This window comes from Myiozetetes cayanensis, unplaced genomic scaffold (genome assembly GCF_022539395.1).
Source record: "Myiozetetes cayanensis isolate MyiCay16 unplaced genomic scaffold, myiCay2020 scf13, whole genome shotgun sequence".
Classification (NCBI taxonomy): Eukaryota; Metazoa; Chordata; class Aves; order Passeriformes; family Tyrannidae; genus Myiozetetes; species Myiozetetes cayanensis.
This window is the reverse complement of record NW_026086937.1, coordinates 375,313-398,020: the sequence shown is the minus strand read 5'-3', so window position 1 is coordinate 398,020 and position 22,708 is coordinate 375,313. Positions and strand designations below refer to the sequence as shown.

Sequence of the window (22,708 nt, the reverse complement as noted above, 5' to 3'; positions counted from 1 at the left end):
TTGCAAAGTTAATCCTAAGAACTGGTTTTGAACTGAAAAAGTTCACAAGTTCTTCAATTAACAGTTCTTAATTTTAGGGTTGAAGGATGATACAGAACAAAAGTAAACTTTCCTGTAGGCAAATTAAAAAACCAGAAATCAGTTACAATCTAAAATTTGGAGAGTGATGTTTTTACATAGCTACCCTTAGCAAGTGAGGCTGAGAACCTGGTAAATATATTTGTTGGAAATGGATAATTAAAACTAAGAATAGCAAACTGTTCAGAACTATTCAGTTGTGATCCTTCAAAAGTTGTAATTCCACGTCCCGCAACTGACTCTTCTCTACTGCTTCATAGGTCAGTTTGTTGTACTCTATCCAAAAACATAACACATGCTTTTCACAGGAAGGATCTTCCAGTGCCTCCACTGGCAGGGAGACCAGGAAGAGATCTACTTTCATAGGTCATATACCTGGGAACTGACCCAAAGATGTAAATACCAAAATGGAGCAAAGATAAACTGCTGACTTTATAAAAATCATGTATGTTTTAATAGGATAAGGATTTCAATTGTTCTCCTCCTTTATTCCATCATATCCACTGTGTTGGATACATCTGTGCTGGGCAAATTTGTGTCAGCCAGTACAGTTCTCTGCAGATGATTTGCAATATGTATGTTCACTAAAAATTTTATACTGTAAACTTCTGACAGCTGAATGTTGCTTCATCATGCAAGGTTCTTTCAAATGTTCAATCACACTGAGCTAGCAGGGACCACTTATATACCAGCTGACCCTGAAGAGGTGTTTGTAAGAGAAATCACTGTTTCATGTACCTAGTTTTGACATCAAGGAGACAAAGTGTTTTTGCATAATAATGGTAAAAGTTAGAAATCTTAAATGTCAATGAGAGAAAATACAAAGTCAAATATTTGTCTCTTCAGGAGTCTAGACCTGTAAAATGAGTGAATAAATCTCTGAACAGATTAGAAATGGGAGTCATTAATCTTAAATTATAATATAAATTCAGTTGCTGTTTTTTAGAGTCCTGAATCGACTGCTTTCTACTTTTCAACTAATCAAACTTCCTACTGCAATAAAATATATGACATTTCTATAAAGGATGGTGGTTGAGGGCATTATCTGCTAGACTCCCAAACTGCACCAGTGCTTGAAACTGTGCTGTTTGTGGTTCTTGCTTTTGCCAGTATTTCCTTGACACAGACTTTGTAAAATACTACGTCCTGTTTTAAAAATAATGGTTTAATAAGTAGACATGATTTGGCATGCAGTTCTTGCAAAATCCAGCTTGCCAGCAGTCGATCCTTTCTTAGCCTCTACATTAGAACTGAGATGTAGTTTTACTGTGGCATACTGTGAGAAGCTGTATCTCATTGTTGCTTAGATCATGGATGGGCAACAATGGCTTTTTTCAAAGTTTCACAGACTAGCAAACTTAAAGTAGCTCCTTTTAATTGAAACCCAGACATACTTCTAGGTAAAAACAAAACTGAGCTGGCTTGAGTTTTTCCCAAGCCAAACAAAAGAGATTGGAGCTTTCCATTGTTTTTGTCTGCCAACCATGCATTGTTAAAGGAATCGAAATAAAGAGGGAAAGGGGTCAAGGGTTATAGAGCTCATATTTCCACTCTACATGACCCCATCTCAGCAATAGTGGGACCCTCACGATCAGTTCCTGTTGCTCTAACGGAACAGCCATTTCTTAAGAAAAGGAATTACTGCGTACAGTACCTTTGTGATTAACAGAAGAATACCCTAGCTCTTCAAAGGTCCTTTCATTACAGCCCCTGAAGAGGACTCTGACATTACTTTCTTGAGATTATAATGAAAACAGCTGTACTTGTACCAATTCCCCTTTTTATTATTTTTTTGTAACAAAACAAGATTGATGTTATGCCACTTTCTGTTCTGTCATGAGAATAAGGTATCACAAATGCTAATAACTACCACAGTAGCGATATGCACTACTTTGATCTTTTCACTATTCTTTAATTTGGGCAGCTGGCCACTGAATTCCTTCCTAAAAATCTGTGCTGCCTATAAAAAGGGGAAAAGTGGCCAACCAAATCAAACGTGCACATTTAAAACCATTCAGCTGACTAGCCCAATTCAAAGCCTACATGAGTAATGCAAATACGATACTTTCATTTTGTGATTCTGGGCACTGAAATCTTTATACATATTCTTCTGATGATGGATTGTGGCCGAACAAGAAATACCAAAAGCAACCAATCCTCATTAAACTCTAAAGTTTGTAATCCCTTCGTTCTTATTGGTTGCTTTGCCAAAGACTTCTTAAGAGATTATTAAGCTTATTAATGAAAATCCAAAAGTAATTTTAAGTGATTTTTTTCCCCTTATAAGACAGTAAAATGAAACATGCTGTGGTTATTATTTTTTCCAGCGTCAAAGGCAATGCAAGAAGGCAGGATCTGGCAACAGCTGCTGTCAAGATTCCAAAACGAAGAAATGCAAACACCTACTGTCCAAATTATTGCTGTACTGATAGTAACAGGATAGTAGCCTTTAGCACTTCTGCTAATAAACCAGAACAGAACTGTGCATTGCCAGTTGAATTTCTTTTCCACTGTATCAAATTTTTACAGTGAATAATATATTCTCTGCATTTCAGTTAGAAACCCACTCTATCTTTGCAACAAGCATTGTTAGCCTCTTGTTTACCTGACTACCACATTGAAAATCTGGTGGTGTCAGAATTTGTAAGTAAAACTCTCTGAATGAGAATTTTGGATCCTCACTTCCAACAATCAGCAGTTATTTAGATACTTAAGATTTTTCCTGGAAGCCACAGGACAAGGTTTCTAAAAGTCAAAACCAGTGCCTCATGGAAAATTCAGAATCAGCTGAAGACATAATTTTATTGCAAAATGCTTTTGAAAATATGGCTATTCTGTTCATTAGTAAATAAAATGTAATAATTTAAAAAAATTTGAATTAGCAAAATTTGTATAAAGTGGTATAAGAGGAAAAATGTTCTACAAATACAGTTCCCAAAGTGAAAACATAATGAGAGAACATCTACATGTCCAAGTTAATTCACTGTTTGGAGTGTTTTTGTTCTCAGTTTCATTTCAAAGAGAAACATTAAAGTGATAAGTAAGGAAGCAATAGAGAAATCTGAATTGTTATGTTAGTGAGTAACTGGGAGACGAGATACTGTTTAGAGAAAAAGGAGACTCCTGAAGTGTTCAAAAAGACAGGAACTGTGTATATGCTATAAGAAAAGATTATAAAGTGGAATAAAAAGTTTAAGTTGCGTAATATGAGAGGCATAAAATACGGATATCCTGGAACCTCTGATGTTTATAGAGAAAAAACCACAGCCAGGACCAGAGGTGTGGTTTTACTATATTGTAACTGAGTTGGTTGCATATATGCTTATGCCTATGTTTATGTTCAGACACACATAACCAAGTGCATCTTGCACATTTGTGAACATCTATTAGCCAAAACGCTCTGCAGGCTGGGCAATTTTGTTTACACTGGTACATTAGCAACTGTGGTGGTTCTGCAGCCATGTGTTTTGAATGCAGCTTCAGTTTTGGAAGGGGAAGGAGACAATGTAGCAGTGGGAATGGTACCTTGCAAACAAGCTATTACAGGAATTGATTGTGTTGTATGACAGGGGTATTCATTACTCCTTTCCCATTTCTGTGCACATGATGTAGTTTAGCTTTGAGAAAGTGTACTTCTTACTTTTGTCTGAACACTATTTTGTGCTGTAGACCTGAGTTTGCTGCATGAACAATTGTTTCCTGCCAGTGGTTTGGTCATGCAGCAGAGTAGCTGCTTGGCTAGGTATGTTTGACATACAGAGCAGGTGGTTGGGACTGTGAAAGCCTTCCAGAGGCCACACACCACTGAGCATCTATACTGAATGGTGCAGCTGTTTTCCAGAGCTTGTAGTGCAGGAAAAACAGCAAAAGGAGGAGGGAACATGATTGTACAGATTGAAATGGCCACAGTCATTCTACAAATTCAACTTAATGAATTAGACGTGGAGCTTCTTGTCATTCCAGCATCAGTAAATTCAATTCATGGAGCTATTCTCACCAAAAAAATTACTGAAATTCATCTGTAGACTTCCAACCTCAGATTTTGCATCATTTAAGGTCAGTATTGTGCCTAAGAATTTCAGAGATTAGTATATCAGTATAGATTTGGTATTACTAACTCTTTGGAGCCAACTGTCTCCTTTTAAATGGAAGAAAATATAAATGTGTGATGTATGTCCCAAAATCCTCTATTAAATTTGCAGCAGCTTATTTATTATACTCTGTGAATATGTCTGTATCAATACAGGCACTGGAGCAATGGCAGCCAGCAGAAACTAGGTATAAAAATAGACAAAACAAGGGCTACAATAGAAACAAAGAAACATATTGCATGACTAAACAATATTGCACAGAAGGGGACAGATATGGAACCATAATTCAAAAGGTAAGCAGGGTAACAGATATACTGTATAGAGAAATATCTGCACAGTGTGCCCAAGAGTAGAAGAAAGCCAGCTGGGCAAGAGAGGTTCAAATTTGAACTCAGAGGATGTTATGAGATAGTAGCTGATGGGGAAAAGGATGTAATATAGAAAAAGAGCATTAGTGGGCCACTCTCAAAGCCAGTGATTGACTGAAAGGGAAGAATATAATGACAGCAGAGCATTAAAGACAAGAATGGTAGAGTATTGGAAAATTCTTAGTTATTTTAGCCTGCAAAGGAAAAAGACACATGCAAAACCTGCCTGATCAGTCCAGCATTTGAGAACATGCTTAATACTAATCCTCTTTTTTTTCCCCCCCATACTAATGGCTTTTCCTTACAACAGTTTATTTGCTCCTGCTGAGATACGTAAACATACACACTTGCACACTGCCTCACACTCCTCTACAGCTAAGCATGACCCCGAAGTACAATATCATCCTCTGCATTTGCTCAGATTCTTGGGCAAATGCTCAAGGGAGGTGATGCAGATCTTACATATAGATGCCAATTTGTCCCTCTGTCTTAACAACACAGCCAAGGTCTGACCTTCCCCAGCTTCCAGGGGTTTCTGAGCAGAGGAAAGCAAAAAAAATCACCAGACTATTACAGATGAAAAGAGCTGTGGAAATGGAAAGATATTAATTAATGTCATATATCTGTAACCCATTTGGATTTTTTAGTTACTGTTAGCTTAAGACCCTGGATGAGGCAATGGGACTATAATGCTTATAAAGAAAGGTGTATACCCAGCCGTAAAGAAAGGTGCAGTATGTTTTTACTAATAAGAGATTTAAATGATTTTTTAATATCTTTTGTGAATCACTACCAAAGAAAGTGGCAACTCTATCTTTAGGAAAAAAGGAAACAAAAGAAAAACCTTTAGATGCCCACAGTAGGTGGCATCAGCTACTGACCTACCTACTAATAAGGCAAATGAAAGGAAAACAGCCTGAGAGAAACTAAATAGCAGAGCCTAAGTCTTGAGGAGAGAGGAGGCATACAGTGCTTAATTCACCCTTACTAAAAACCTCTGTCAAACCACAAGTTGAAGATGTTACCGTTACAACAGGAAAAAATAGTTAACTGACTTATACTCCTTTGACTGGAATACTGCTGGTATTGAATTGGTGAACATGGCTGAAACCAGAAAGTCTATTATGAGTATTTAAGAAAATAATATATAGCCTGGGAGCAAGCACTAGGGCTAGTCAGACTTCTGCTTCCTGTTACTGGAGCTCAGTCCTAGTGGATGATCTATGGGAAACAGCTCTGAAATCAAATTAAGTGAGCTGCTCTGGCTTCAAAATCAGCACCTTACAGAGTAAATACAAACATGGGACAGAAGAAATTACACAGAAAAGTCAGAATCTTAATGTGCTCCTCAGCTGCTTTGTAGATGTGTAATGCCTATTAGAGTTACTGAAGCTGTTTCTGTCCCTTAAACCCCCCCCTAGATTATTTAGAAAACTGATTTCCTTTGGATGAGAGGAGTATTTCAGCACTCACTTCTAAGCAAATAGATGCTTTTAACTTGTCTTTAAAATTCATAATCTTTGCTCTTAAGCATTTAATTGTTCCCTTTTTTTACATTTACCATAATATCAGCCTTAAGTTTTTGACTGAAAATGTATTTATATATTTAATTATTTATGTATTTTGGATAATAGTATATCATTACATTTATACACACATTTAATATATAGGTAATATCTGGTGAAAACACTGCTCTGATAAGCTTTTTTAAGAACTTTCTGGGACAGTTCTGCTACTACTGATATAATCCCATATTATTTTTTGTTATTTATTTTTCACTGTTACTTTGGCATTTGACTCATTTTATATTTATAATACATATAATTTGGTTTGCTTTTTAACCTCTGAAATAATATAGGAAACACAATAAAAATATTTTTTAAGATGTATGTATTTTGGGGGGTTTTATTGGCTTAGGGAACAAGAGGATTGAAGTATCAATATTTTCTTGGAAATTTTCCAGTTAAAAAAAAAAAAAAAGAAAAAAAGAAAAGAAACTTCTATATAGAATTCTTGCCTTTTTGTTTGGACAGATTCCTGCAATTTCTTCCCATGGCTTTAATGACTTGTGGAAATTTTTTCATTTAGTCCATACTGTCAGCAGAATTCTTTCCCGGATTTCTCACCCTTTTAAATTTGTATCCCCTAGTTACCTGCTCCATCCTTTCCTTCCCCCTCCCTTCTTCAGCACTAATAGGCATGCTGGAATCCACCTTGTAAATGAAATCAGTCAAGTAACCTCAGCTTTGATTGCTTTATTCCCATGCTGTAGAATGAAAGTACTTTGTTGAATCAAAAATGTTCTGTATTCAATTGTCAGAAATAACAATGCACAGCAAAGAACTTAAGCTATCAACATAAACAATACAATATGAAAGCATGCTTCAAACCAGATGCTTCTTTATTTCTGCCCAAACAGTTTGAAGAGCCTGTTAAAATGCTTCAAGTTGCTGTTTACAAAGGGTCAAATGAATATTTTTCAGTGAAATGTGTCCCTTCTGGTTCCTTAATGATTAAATGCAGTGGAACAATAGCCATCTAAAATAGCAAAAGAATATCTGATGACTTTTTGTGGTTAGGTTTGTTAAAATAGGAGGAGTTGAAAAGCTTTGTGTGAGGTGAGAGAAAAATGCTCTGACAGCATCAGAGTCACCTCAAAGATTTTGACAATTTGTCAAACGTCACTGCACTTCTCAAATAGCCTTTTGCAGGACACTTGGGAAAATAAATGGCATATCTCCTTTGCTCAGACTGGCAAACATTCTACATTACCCCCAATATGTTGTGTTGTGTGCCTGTCCTGCCACCTGCCTCTTCCCTTCCCTGCCCCAAAATGAGCAATCCCAAACACAGATCTTGCCTCCCGAAGGAGATAACCAATCCAATCAAAATCTGCGTCCTTGTGCTTTTGGAAAAGGGTTCTTTCTAATTTGACTCCTGGATCTTACTCCTGCTGTCCCACTCACCTGTGTCAGAATTCAGCCTAGTGTAGGTCATTCGGTTGCAAGTCATTAAAATCACTGTTCTTCTGAGTTTTATTGGTAGAATTTCAACCTTTAGAATTCACTTTCATCTATTAAATAGAACTGAACCTCACTGCAAAATAGTCTGCCTCTATGCAAAGACACCCATGCAACTGGAATGTCAAATGATGACTTAAGATTGAAGCTGAGCTTGTTTGATAAGAAACCCACCATTAAAAAAAAAAAGGGGGGGGGGGAGGGAAGTAAACAATGCTTTGGCTCTAAATTGTCTGAATAAAATTGTATTTCTTTTCATGTTTGATCAAAGACTTGTCAGGATTTTGAAAAACAGGTCACTGTACCTCTGTTGCAACTCTATGGAGGAAAACTGCTGGGTATTTGTGACTTCATTCCATCCAACTATCCATACTTAAACCTCACAGAGTAGTATTTTGCTGTACAGTGGAAATGAAGTTAGCAACATTTCTGTTAAATTCATATTATCTTGTTGGAGAGTCTGATTTTTTGTGTAAACATACCCAGCATGCGACCATCAAAATAGTCAAGGAACAGCAATAACAGGTAATAAGTTTTTGCTATGTGAACTTCCTTAGTTACTCATAACTTCCTCATGTGCCAGCAGCTTTATAAGGCATATAAATAATAAATGAGATTCTTATTAAACTGGATCAATTTAGATCAGGTATATAATTGTTTTCCTTAAAAATTGCAAGTTTAGGATGATTTATGGTAGGTTTCACAGTGCTCCTTCTAAGTTAAATGCTTGTTTCAAGAGATAAATCCTTGCCTCCACAGAGATAAGTTTATACTCTGGCCTTCGCAGGTATGTGTAGTGGGGCAAGAAAATACAGGAAACCTTCTCTCCTACTTTAAAGTCTTCTCAGACAGGACAGGGGTCTGGAAGTCCCTAATTCTGGTGAGAACAAGATCTTTTTTCCTGTGCTTGATGTCCTAAAAGGGCCATGAATTTGCTGGCAGATATTAACTATAAATCAGTCTGCAAAACTGGCAAGAGATAAAGTGGTTGGTGGTGCCCTGGTGGGGTTATTTTCATGTGGATTTGACTGCAGGTGCTTTACAATATCCATGGGACTGCTGTAGGACAGCTAGAGTAGGAAAGGGTTTTCACCCTGTGTGGTGTAAGGCAGTGTGTAAAGGCCTCTGTTAGCCTGTTAGCAGATTTACAGCAGTTCGTCGTTATTTCAGAAAGAAATAAGAAAAGTGTAGAAAGTGATATATATATATGTATATATGTGTATGTATATGCATATTCATGCATATATGTATAAAAGAGCACATATAAAAAACCTGATAAAAATGTAGTTGCTGGTCAGGAGAAGAGATCTTTCAGCAGCTCCCCTCCCTCCCCAGCTTTATGTTTGCAGCCTCTCCCTCCTCCCTTCAGCTTCTCACTGAACCCTCACCAATGGGCTCAGACTGCAGAATTCGGGGCTGGGTGGACCAGTCAGATGATGGCTTTTATTGGATGAAAATGAAGCAAAATGAGTAAGAAAAGGTCACAAGCATGTTGAAAATCCCACTAGCCATCACAGATGGATGTGGTAGCCAGGCTGCCTCTAACAGGCTCCATTTCTGTGGATAACAACTGATGCCCATTAGGGCCAGCTCACCTCCAGACATTAAGCTTTTTGCACTGCATGAACCCATGCTAAGTGAAGTGCATCACTGTTACTGACTTTCTACATCTCTACCTTAGCTTCCTTGGAGAACTACAGGAAAAATAATGGTATTTGTTCATTATTGTCCTGCTTTAGCTCTCAATTACATATTTGTCCATCCCTGCCCTTCTGCCTTCAAGAACAAATTTTGAAATCTCAGAGAAGACGAAAATCTGTAGGTTTTACATCCTAGTTAAAGAGTTTCCTGTCCTCAGGTACTGTATTCCAGCTTTAGTGGAAATGTGGAGTAAAATATTGGCCTTCTAAGGATTTATGCCGAGTTTACACTGTTAAAAAAGTGAACAGAAATTTTGGCCAGTTAGGCCTCTTTCCAAACTCCAGAAAGGATCTAGTGAAAGAATGAAGCATATTAAGGCTGTGATGGACTTCCAGCAATTGTCTTATATTAATTCTAACATGATGATGTAATTCCAGGTTGCAGAAATAGTAGCTAAGCACCAAAATGGCTTGCTTAGAGGATAGTAACAGGTATTTCTAATATTAAAAATACTTTAATAATTAAAAAAATTACAGTAACAGGAGGCTATCAGAATTAACTTAGCTGAACTCAATCCTGCAAATTGATGGGCTAGATGATCCCCCTTTCTGACCATTTTATTATGATTCATTCTGTGATTTTCTGATCCGCTTTCCTCAGTTTCTTTTGGGAACTCATCATGTGTCAATCTGTGAATACGTACGGGGCACTAAAGAAGTTTTCTCACAACTTTCTTCACAACCTTCCAAGAAGAGGACAGAAGCATTGGACCATGTCACTTCTACTTCCACAAAGGATCTACAGGTAGGGAACAGATAAAATGCAGTGTTAGCTTCTTTCATCCATCCCCCTTTTGACCCTTTGCCACCCTATGCAGACCTTCTAGGCAGTACTAGCTCAAAGGAGAGACGGTGAAAAAGAAGGGGATGGTATGTTTTTCTTCCTTTTAGGAAAGTTACAGTACAGTGCTTGTATGCACACTCATCTTTCTCCACTTAAACTGAAAGGCAGGACTTTATGAGTTTACATCCAGGAACATTTCACATATCCACAAGATCATCTTTCTCCTCAATGTTATTTGGGCTTATGGACTTTTTAAAAAATATATCTTTGCACAGAACTGGTAACTACTTCTCCCTAGGTAGCTTTGCAGAGGTTTTCTACTTTTCTGCACTGTGTATATATTTTTCAATTATTTTATTTTTCCCTATGTTTTGTAGAACAATTAGTAAGATCACAAGTGGTGGATTTTTGCCTCAGAGGTTTGAAAACACTGTCGTCAGTTGAGTTTTGGACTGCATTTGCTTAGTTTGAGAGATATGAGTTTCTACTGTCAGCAGTCAGTTACTGCTTTCAGGATGTTCACTTAATAACATCCTAAAGATAAATCAAAATTAAATCCTCAAACCCCCCAATATTAAGTAATAATTTTACAGCTGACCTTTTGAGATATTTGTGTAAGAATGGCTGGCCAGAAAAACCAGTGCAAACATCTCTCTGCCTGAATTGGCTGAGCTTTTGAACGAGCTTTTGAACGAAGGGTCTCCCATACATGCAAACTCAACTGGTGTCTTTGGCAGCTCCAGCAAGGCTGGAATATAAGCCTGAACTGAAAAACTTGCATGTACAAGGGGGAATCCAATTCTCCTTTTGCTAACACAGATGTAAATTAGGAATATGCCTCTGACAGCCAGTGGTGCTACACTCCATGGGCATGGAATCGAGGCCAGAGTAGAGAGCTGGAACACTGCCAAGTTGAAGTAATATTAGGTTGATAACTCCTCTGAAATCCTATAGAATCCCTCATCTCCAGGTTTATCAAACCACAACTACAGATGCTTAAATAAAAATGAAAAAGGTCCTGTGTGTTTGTGAAATCTGGCATTTATTTTATATCACTCTCATGACAAAAAGTGTTAGAAAAATGTCTTAAACCACTACTTGGGGATTTCCTCCAAGCACTATGCCAGCTGCTCTCAGCCTCCATTGTGAAATGATGGGCTGCTGGCATAGCCAAAGTACTTTACACTCCAGCAACCACTGGATGCATAGCAGCCCTTTGGGAGTCATTACCAACTGGTGTAATTTAGGGCAGCCCTGAGGCAGCTCTAAGTCACAGTCTCCAGGAACTGGAGGCTATAAAGGTGGCATAACACCTCTCCTCTAGGTCTATAATCTGCAATAACATTTACAATACAGACTGCATCATATTATTTCCATGTTTAATTAGAGTAAAGAATATCAAACATTTTACTTTAACACTACCCCGTGTGCTGTTACTGGCTCTGTATGTGATTTAATGGGTGATCAATCATTCACATATCAGTGGTGATGTAAACCTGATGTTCATTTGCTCTTTTTCACTTCATGCATGGATCTCATGTAACAAGAAAAGAAATATCTATGAGGAATGTGGTAGTTCTGCATTGCTGTTAAATCTCAGCAAGCCCTCCTAGAATTCAAGAAATAAGGTAGCATCAGTTTACAGACCAACTTTTCAATGGCTTTGTTCCAAGTCTGTGGCCAGTATGGCTTATGCTTTGCTTTCATAGCCAAATATCTGATGCTTGACATGTCAAGTCAGCTGCTTCTTTTTTTTTTTTTTAAGAGAGTGGATATTGTTGATACAGCTGTGAAAGAGCCTTTTTTCCTTTCCAAAGAATTATTGCTAAATTGCATTAACCCTCTTCAGTGGATCAGAACTTAACAAAAAGTGCCCTGTCATCATTTTCCTTTCAGTCTTTTCTCACTACTCATCTGATCTGGTGCTGCTATCCACTTGTATTTCAAATGGGTATTATCCTGCCATTCATCTTCAGATACAACTTCTGTTGAAATCAACAGAAAAATCGCCTTTGTGAAATCTGAAGGATTAGACCTCTTATAGTAAAAATTGTTGGATTTATTCAACTGTTTTAGGGCAGTAAACTGAGTCCAGCTGAGTTCAGGAAGAAATGGGGCCAAGGACAGTCAGGACTGGTGGTGTCCCATGCCAGAGGAAGGAGAAGGGTAGCGCTGGGTGCCTTGCAGAGCTGTGCTGGTGGAGCAGAGCTGCAGGAGCTGGCACAGTGTGTGAGTGTCTGTGTGCTCAGGGGATGAGGAAGAGGCTGGGATGTCCCAGGTATGCCAGGCATGGAGGACACATTGATACCGTTCCTCTGTGCTGCTCTGCAGGAGCTTCCATGCAGCTCTAAAGGGCAGCTCCAAATGCTCCTCTCTAGGAGAAAAAGCAGGAAAGCTTCTCTGCCAGGGAAAAGGGAGTAACTATTTTGCCAGTGATAGCAACACAACTTTGTTGTAATCATAGTAATAAAACACAGCTAACAACTGATGACTTCTCTGAGGTGCTTTTAACCTTAATAAGAGCAGCATTAATTTTTCATATTATTGATAAAGCAAATTAATACATATCTCAAAACAAGCAAAACATAAAAAGGCATCAAAACCAAACTGAAATAATTGAATCTTATTTGTAGAGAATGCCATTAAAATAATGTAAATCTTCTTTTGTAAATTAACTTCATGCATAACTAGAAATGATTAGCATGCAGACATACCAACCTCTGTGTTTGTAATTTTGACTCACATCCTAATAAACTCTGGGTTTTTTATTCACTTGCACTCTGAAAATATTAGTCTGCATGAATGCACAGTAACTCTGAGAGAGAAATAGTGGGAAGACATGAAACTGGTGACAGAGCTGTCACTGAGCCTCCCAGGTCATAAGGGGGGATCTCCCTCCCTCAGTAGGGACAAGTGGAAAGATACCAGCCAAATATTAACTGTTCCACATAACTGGGAGCATCTGGGCACACTTGAAATCATGGACAGTGGATATTTTAGTACAATGCAAAAATAGTGCTTTTAGCTATCTACAGCACTGGAGTTCATGCCCATATCCCATGGCAGCAGGGAATTCTCCTAAGTCCAGAGAAGGAATAAGGACCCTTTAAAATGAGTATTATGGCAGATGTACAGTCCCCACTACAAAAATCATAATCTTCTTCAGCTTTGATTTGCAAAGGACAGTGTGGAAGGAGCAAATGCAAACAAATAACACTAAATAAACGTATATTTTCTTGGGTCAATTTTCAAGATCTTTCAAGCAGGTATCTAAAATCTATGTTTGGATGACTGGTGGGAGGTTGATAAGAAAGTAGTAATAATCTAGTTAAATGTTTCAGAATTTGACAGTATATTCTCAAGGAAATTAAATAAAAGCATCCCGTTTGTGTAAGAGCTCTTACCTGAATACAGGACTGGAACAAAGACAAACAAAAGTCTGATGTTCTGTTTCTAAAATATCACTCCCAAAATCCTCCAAGAGAATTAAACTTTAACAAAATATCTGATATTAATCACTTGATTAAAATAAATTACTTCGTGTTTATTAGTGAGAATCTTAGAAGTTCATAAACACATATCTGAACGCCACAATGCGTGGCTGGGGAATACTTGAAAAAGTCACAGGAGAAAACAAGACTCCTTTCACCCATATCCTCTGCTGCTATGCAGACTTCAGGTAGTCAGAGCCGATGTGAACCCAGCATAAGCACAGAGTTGCCATGTGCTGGGAAATTTAGAAAACTCTCTGTAGATATTTCTTTCAAAATTGGGACTAAAAAGCATTGCTGTATATCTCTTTGTGCCTTAAGGGCCTGAAAGAATGAAATCCTCCCTCATATGGGTTTGTGACAGACTTTGTTTTAGTTCTCATTCTTGTACCGTATGTAAACAATAACATTTGTGAGATAGGAATGGGCACTTGGGAATAAAAGGATAAACAAACAGGAATATTAAATACTGATGTGGATTTTTTTTTTTTTAATTTCTCAGATACAGAGATAATGCCTTATTTTAATTAAGCATTTTCTACTTCTGCCTGCATCAGTATTAAAGTTGCAAATTTATCCAAGGCAATTTAGTGTTTGAGCATAGAGAAAATAATCCACATTTTCTGAAATTAGCCAAGAGGGTAGGTTCCTGCCTAGAATTATTTACATTCTTTGACCCTTTAGGCTCAACTCTTTATCCAATCAAATTTATCAAGCAGAATTTGTAGCCTAACTTGTTTGTATCTTACATGTTTAGCATTAAGACTGCAGCAGAATTTTAGAAGTATCTGGCACATCTGGTGAGTATGGACACTGTTCATTAGAATAGCTTTGCAAACTGATAACACGCCAAAGCTTTGACAAAAGTACTTATGGTAGATGTCAATCACTTTGCTTTGCCAGTTTAAACATGAACCCTTCTGGGAATAATTTTTATCTATTCTGGCACACAACACATAATGAACAATATCTTCAGGCTTTGCAAATGAATGCAGGTCCACATATGTATACTGCATGTGGATCGCTAAACAAATGTCATAGAAGGAAGGCTGATATTTATACATGTTATCAGCAAAAATCTGTGAGAGACATCAGGCTGAGTAAGTAAATCTCTGGCAAATAAGGACAAGAGGACTGTGGATATACAGTACAGCTAGAGCAGTCACTAGCATTGACCATGTCTGATGGTGTCATTGGACAGGTTTCCTCTCCCCCCACCAAAACTTCCCCCTGAAATTTTCTTTTGTTACAAAAAGATTAAAAATATTATAGATAATAAGGATTATAAAAAGAAAAAAAAGGATTAAAAGTTAGAGGGACTGAACTTGTTCAACAAAGTGATACAGCAATGAAATAATCATAACCTAATTTCTGACACATTGTTTTGCATTATTGCCCTGTGTCCCCTCAGAGAAGGGACTCCTAGTGTGAAAGACAGAGCCAAAAATGGGCCCTCCAAGAAGGATGAGACACACCTTTCTGATCTGAACTTTTGTCATACTGGGGATTACACATGGGATAGACTTAATATAGATTCTCCTGCCTTCATTCCTGTTACTTGCATGTAGATTGTAATTTTCAGTTTCCTAAACTATGTTTCAGTAGTCATTGCATGTTAATAATGAAGTGGGAAAAAAAAAATTCAAAAAATTCTCAGGAAGCTGCACAAACCAAGTACAGACTATTTTGGTCTTTCACATGAACACATTGAGTTTCTTTTAAATATGTACTGGTAGAACATTTCAGATCTGCTGAATACAGTAGGTATTTATGCTTTTATTTTAAATGGGGATTACAAATTATTCGCCTTTTGTCATGCACAATATGCATATTATGGTGTGGATATTGTGTTACCAATTCACTGTAACTAAGTACTTTGGCACTTAAAAAAAAGAGCCATTTTTGACCCAAAAGACCATAATAGAGCCTTTCAAGCTTGTTTGAGGCAGCTGCCATGAACTGAAAAAGTCATACAAAACAAGCTGTATGTAGAGCAATTTAATATGTAGAAACGTGCATTTTCAGTAAGATATGATGGCTGTCTCAGAGTATTCTAAATAAAAGAAAGTACTGGTCCTCATTATCTTACAATAGTGAGGAAGGTTTCAGATTAGTCCTGTTGATAGCTACTAACTGGCAGGTGAATTTACCAAATTGCTTCGCCTCCTTCCTCGTGAGAGTGGTACCATATATGCCCAATGTGAACTTTGATGGGTATGTGAAAGTAACGCCTTACAACTGAGAAACACTAAAAGAACCAGACAATTCAACCAAAAATGTATTTTAAAGTATTTTTAGTAGTTCAAATAAAAACACATTCTTGTTTTTTTAATGTGGTTTTCAGTGTGTTCCATCTTTTTAAATTTAGCCTATTGCGTCAATATTTTATATGTCATCATGAATGCTGTCCTCTTGTTAATGAAATAATGACTCAAGCCACAAAATTAAAACCAGCTGGTTTGTCAGATTCTGAGCTTAAAAACAATTCTGTAAGATGATTATGGAGAAAATATACAGAATCCTGATAATGCATTATTGGTAATTAACTACTGACTCTTAGAGTTCCCGTCAGTTGCCCCAAACCAGGACTCTGATGCCATCTGGCAAGGCCTGGGGATGCCACCAGCTTCCTACTGCCAGTTCAGAAGAAAACATGACTCTTAGAGACTCTCTGTCATATTTGCCAGTCCCCTGTGGGTGTTGCAGATACCCTGCAGCATTATGGATGTGTCACTGGACACTCCTTTTTTGGTCATTGTAACCATCCCTAAAGATTTATATCATGAATTCTTAGTATGATTTGTATGAATAGGGAAGGTGTGTGTGAGTGTGTGTTTGCATATACTATGCAGGCATGTATGAGTCCCTATAAATGTTCATAAATGTGTATGTGTTGGTGATCATATATGTTAAATAGTAGAGTAACAAATTTCCTATACAAATTTTAATTTTGCCCCTAAGATTCTTTCCTTATAACTTTATTTTTAACAAGAAAACTGCAGCACCCAAAGCTCACAGTATTGCCTCTTTCACTGAATAATCAGTAGAACTTCTGAATAAAGAATCAAGTGATGTAGCCAAAGAACACTGAAGCCAATAGGAGTCTTTTTATTGACTTCAATGGGCTTTGAATCAGAGTCCAAATTCTAACTGTTGCTGAACATATTTACAACCACAACATTTTGTGTGGTACTCTTTGTGGGCACAATGGTGCCCATTGGTTACTTGGGAAAACAAATGGTAACATATTCTTAGATGGTTTGACTAGTATGATTACACACTCAAAAACTAGGTCTTGTGAATCTCAGTTATATGGCTTAAAAATAATCAATTGATTCAGCTGTACATGTGAGGACATATAGCTAGACAATGCCTCTCCACACCAGAAAACAACTCACGCTGATGCTTCTGAAACCTCTGCCAAAGAGGAAGAGACCTTGTTACTGTCAGTATATTCTCATATAAAAATTAGGATCAGTATTATTTTGAGAATGTTCTTATAAATCATAACTGCTGCAAAATGTCTAAACAGAAATTGGTGCTTGCTGTTTCCAACACTAATTTATCAGTGGTAGTCACACCATACTTACACAGAGCATGCTAGTATCAATATGTCTAATTTTAATTTTAGAAACTAGTGAACTTATTAAGTAATTTGCTATTTCATAATGTAGCATGTCAGTAATATACAGTGTTTCCAGCTAAAAGCTATCTGATTCCTGCTGTAGGTAAGCTGGGGAGGTCTTTCCTCATTCCCTACCTCAGATATGTAATACCATAACAGACATTGCACATTACAGTGACATTCCATTATGCTGCACAGCATCATATATTCTTAGCTCCCGAGGGAAAAAATGACCAGTGCAAATTGAAGCTAGCCTGTGGACTTAGCCAATAATTCACTGGATGTCAGCCAAGTTTCTCAGCCAGATGCATAGATACGTACACCTACATAACTATGAGTTTAAGTAATTTTCAGTAGATTAAGATCCAATTAAAAATAAATTTTGATCCTGTTGCAACAGTGTAACCAAAATATTTATGTAGCACACATTACAAAAGAGACTAATTTCAGTGTGCCCCCTTTGAAACCTTGGAAGACATTACCAGCTCTCCAAGCATGTTGACTATCGGGAGAATGAATTATTATACCCTTGTCAAATTTTAAAAATCATGCTGTTAAAAATATTAGTCACAGGAACTGCTTGATGGCAGCGTCACAGCAAAGTTCTTTAGTCTGGATGAACAGGGATAACCTGACACATAAAATCACGTCTCAGTGCGTGGCATTCAGTGGCAGAGGCTGAGCACTGAAAGTTTCCTTGGAGCATTGGCAATACCCTGCCAATAGATATCCTGTACGTGCCATTTAAACCAGCTGAGTACTGCTTTTCCTCTCCCTCCCTCCAGTTTTTCCATTCCCCAAGGGGCAATCCTTTGGCGAACAACCCATTTAAGTCAAACAGCTATCATGTAAAAGTGAAGATGAGCAACAAAGCACATCCAAGGGAAGCAAGTTAAGATCTAGGCCCTGAGGTTCGGGGGGGGAGGGGGCTAAAGAAACTGAGCCAAAGAAATTCTAAAAAGGCACTTTTTTAGCTTAAAAAAATAAGATTAGAAACTGGCTTGTATGAGCCCAACTGTGATTAAAAAAATAAACCTTTTATAGTTAAGACAGGATTTTTTTTCTTTTTGTTCTTTGACTTTTCCTTGCAGAGAAAGAGGCTATCTTCACTTAATCAGAGCAAAGAAAGAGTGGCTGAGGCAGAAGCAGCATCATGTGGGTGAAGGTCAGGCCAATTTTCACCCATGTGATGCTGCTTTATCACTCATGGAACAAAGATTAAGGCCTTTCTTTTCTTTATCCTTTTGTGCTTTCCCCCATTACTTTAACAGATCTGAACAAATCCCAGGCAGTTCATCCAAAAGTTCCTTTTAGCTACATTTAGTTCAGATCCTCTAAATTCCACATAAGACTTCATGCTATACCAACATGAAGAGGATATAAAACCCACATGTGTAGGGAGAAAAACGTTATAGAAAAACACAGAAATCATTGCAGAACATGATGACAGCAAAGGCCTTTTTTTCAGCTGCAAGAAACTAGGCACGTTCAGGAATCAGAATTAGTAGTATTATTATTCCTTTATTTTTAAACAAATACACTTTTAAATATTGATATTTGGTTATGATGAATATCTAAATAAATATCTAATATCTAAATAAATAATAAATATCTAGTTGATCTCTGAGATTACGAAAAAAACCCGCACTACAAATGCCAGTTCACTGCTGCCTCTGAGTAACTGTAAAAATGTTATATCACAAAAAATTAGCTTATATTGCATATGTTTATACATCTTGCTGGTAGCCAGCTTAATCAAACATATTATTCCAGAATTGCATCAACTGTAGAAATAGGTCAGGATGCAATTTTTACACAAAGTACCAGGGGACTGATTGAAAGGGCAGTTGTTGGATTTGACTGTGCTTTTCAGCCCTTTGGTTTTATTAAGGTGGGGGAAGCAGCCCTTTCTAGCTCACGGTTTATCTCTGTTTCAAACAGGCTTCAGGAATGCCTGTTGATTAGTCTATTTATTTAATTTATCAATCTCTTGATATTTTAAATCAATCCAATACATTGAAGTCAAATACTGGTAATCAGTTATGTAATCATGATGACCAGGTCATTATGTCACACGTCCCAGTGATCCATAGCACTTACAGTTTCACATACACTGACTCCATAACATTTAACATAATGTACAGAAAATAAAGCAGTTAGGCATTTAATAAGTGAGGAGGGTATCTTAATGTGATTCCTAGAATTATGCCATTGGTGTTAATAACCCCACAGTGATCTGGGTGAGTTTCCAGATTTCAGATTCCCTGTTTCTATGCAGTGTAAATGTTGCTCCTCCCCTAAAGTGGTTTCAGAGGAGTGGGGAGAGCCCTTCACAAAGCATCAGTTGAAGCATGGAACCACTGCAGCTTTTCATAGGAGATACTAAAAAAATTGGCTTATCCTTCTGTACTGTATGTTATCACGTAAAAGAGTGGCTCCCAAATTTTGTGTAGTTTTATGTTATTCATGTATACAGGACAAAAATCTTGGCCTCCTACTGAGGTCAACAGAACTGTTACCTTTGACTCCAATGAGCCTGGTTTTATCCAGTGAGTCCAAGGGAAATGTTTCAGAGGTGGTTCCCTTGTATTTTGAATAATTTTGAGATATGTAAACCACTAATGTGTGAGAAGTCAGTATGTGAAAACTACTTGGATAGGACTGCATATAGATGTGCTCTTACTGAAGCTAATAGGAACCTAATAAATGTTGTTATCCATACATTTCTTAAGAGCATCACATTCCTCATACCTGAAAATATCTTTCTATAAATTGTCAAGATTTCTCATGCAACCCAAAGAATTATCATCATCTTAACAAAACAGAAGGTAACAGCATGTTTTTGGACTCTTTGGAGCTTTAGACAGTAAACGCAAAAAGGTCAGGAAGTTTCTTTCATGAATTCTGATAAACAATTTGGGTTAAAAAAAGCTGAAAGAACATCTCCTGTACCAGCCTAAATCCCAACGCCTTTCTTCAGAAAAGAGCTTTGAAATGTGTTTCTCTGACTGTTTTGGTAGGCTACAACTGTTTAGCTTTCATCAGGTGACCATTTAGCACTTTTGCTGAGGTTCCTTGCCTGGATATTTGTAACAAAGTTTAAATATCTTTCTAAGTACTTAAATCCAGATGGAACATACGAGATGCAAGGGAAGGGCTGAGAGCACTGGCTACAACCAATAAGACGTGACAAACTCTGAGACTGAGGCTTTGCCACTGTGAAGATGTTTCTGCCCTCAATCCACCCATTTGCTGTGTGCTTTTCATCCTCTGTTGGAGGAATATGAATTTGAATAAATGCCATGTGACAGTGTGGCTGCTGTGGAATTTATTCATTTTTCTTGAGTAGGAGATCAATTAGTAATTACTTAAGGGCAGTCCTTATAGGCCATCTAGGTTGGCCCTTAATTAACCAATAAGACATGACAGGCAATGTATTTCTGGGCAATTTAGCACATCTCTTAGGGAGTTTTTAAGGCATGAGGCCAAAGGTCAAGTGACTTTAACCACCTGAGAAGTGCAGAAATCCCTTAGAAATGCACTGTCTAGAGTGACTTATTGCCGTTATTAAATGGAATTTGTGAATAAAAATAAGAAAGACTGTCAGCCCCAGGCACGAATAGGGCATTATTAACATGGATATGACATTGTTGACAGCTAATCTAAAGCTCCATTTGTGTCCTGAGCTCTAGACCTATTTTTTATACTGTATATTAATACAATGAAGATATGTTCTGTTCTTCATACACTTTTATCATAGCTGTCCACTAAGACCAAGGGACACGGTTTTTGTTACATTTGCATTGCATGTTGTTTTCGATGCATTGAAATACAGCAATTAAACCTGGTATGCTTAGCATCCCATTTCTGGACTACACCATAAAAGTCTCCTGAAAGAACAAAATATCCTTCCTTGGATGTAAAGTCCCTATTCCCGACATACTCTCCCTTGCCATCCTGATATCTGCCCTGAATTTGTCTCCTCTCTGGCTCAGCTGCTTCCCCTGTTCCCTGCTGCTGGGTTCAATGTGCTTGATTGTCTGTACATGCCTGTGTGTTCAGGTTGAAGAAGTGCACAGTAACATTCACATATAGAGATGAACAAATAGAGTCATCTTACCTACGTTTTTCTTTTTCTTTGCTTTTTCCTTTTTCTTTTTTAATTCCTCCCCTCCACCCACCCCCAACATGAATGTAGACTTTTAAAGTGCATACTTGCTTTCTAAAATACATGGAATTAAACATATATGGTAAGATTGTCAAAGCAGAGCTTGTTTCCTGAAATTTGGAAGAGGAGAAGACGGACAAGAAACTGAACATCTGTTGTAAATATTATCTTTCAGCAGACTGATTGTGCATAGATGTAGATGTTTTGGCTTTGCTCGTTTCTATTGGCTTAAATGTGCTTGTTATTATCCTTACACTAATACATGTCCTGCCCTTTGTCAGTTCTGTTTGTTGATCTGTGGTAACACCCAGTTCCAAAGACCTAAGACTTCTCTTAAGAGGAAAAGTGGCAGAGTCAGATCCTAACCTTACCCTGACCAGCACAGCTCCATCATTTCTATGGGAATTGCTGGAAGGTGTCACATGTGTGATCTGGCACTGACAGGGGATTTCCAGCTGCCCAGGGGTTTTCCTGTTGCCACTCTTCAGTCCTGAAATGCAGCACATGGCGGTGCTGAGGAGACATCCTCTGTCCCAGGTTATGGCAGCCTGTGGAAGGGTGCTGGGAAGGGCAGGCTTGCTGTCCTGTGTGACAGTGGTGCTGCCTCAAGTCTGATGACTCCAGGAAGCGCTGGATTGTGCTGCCAGGAGGTTCTAACACTGCCATGTATTGGTATTTTCCAGGAGATATAACAGCTACTTAGCATATGGTGTTCAGTTCTTCTGCACATTCATGAGTATGTCTGACATGTTATGAAAGTAATGGATTTACTGTGCATACCTCAAATATTTTAAGGGTATGGGAACACATATTTTTGTCTGGGAAATCCTGGGTAAAAATATGGAAGTACTGATGTGGATTCCTTGTTTAGGCTGTCAGGAACAAAAGTAGAACTCTCCATGAATGCAGACAGTTTAGGGGAATTGTTGCAGGATTACAGTACAGAAATATTGTGTGTATTCCCTGAATCAATTCTAACTATAGAGGAGTATATCAGTTTGTCTTAGCATTCTTGGTGCCAAGATATTTTGAAAATCATTGTTTTTAACAGTAGAGATCCATAAAGCTGGATTAAATCAGTGTTTTTAGCAGCCTGAGTGCACTGTAGTTTGTGAAAAGTTTCACTTACTGCAGCTTGAACCAAGTAACCTGAAATCTAAAAGTGGTCTGTACCAGTCTAGTGCCACTGTACTAAGAGGAAATTTCTTAAAATTGCTAATAGCAAAAAATGCTGATATCATTTAGGCACAAGATCTATTAAGTTTGAGCTGAAAAATCCTTTTTTTAAAGCATCGTTGAAAACAAATTTTCCTGACATTCTGACTATCCTGAAACTGGTGATTTACTGTAAAACAGTAAGACATATTATGGCATCACTAAGGC

At 37.7% G+C, this 22,708-nt stretch overlaps 1 long non-coding RNA gene across 8 annotated transcripts in view; it reads right to left on the bottom strand.

Moving 5' to 3' along the window:
- Window positions 1-6,777: 6,777 nt before the first annotated feature.
- The window catches only part of LOC126636428 (uncharacterized), a 74,654-nt gene continuing 58,723 nt past the window's right edge, over window positions 6,778-22,708 (bottom strand). For all 8 annotated transcript variants that reach the window (XR_007627970.1, XR_007627973.1, XR_007627968.1 and 5 more), the window contains one exon: window positions 6,778-9,996. This is a non-coding gene — a long non-coding RNA (uncharacterized LOC126636428). The remainder of the gene's footprint in view (window positions 9,997-22,708) is intronic.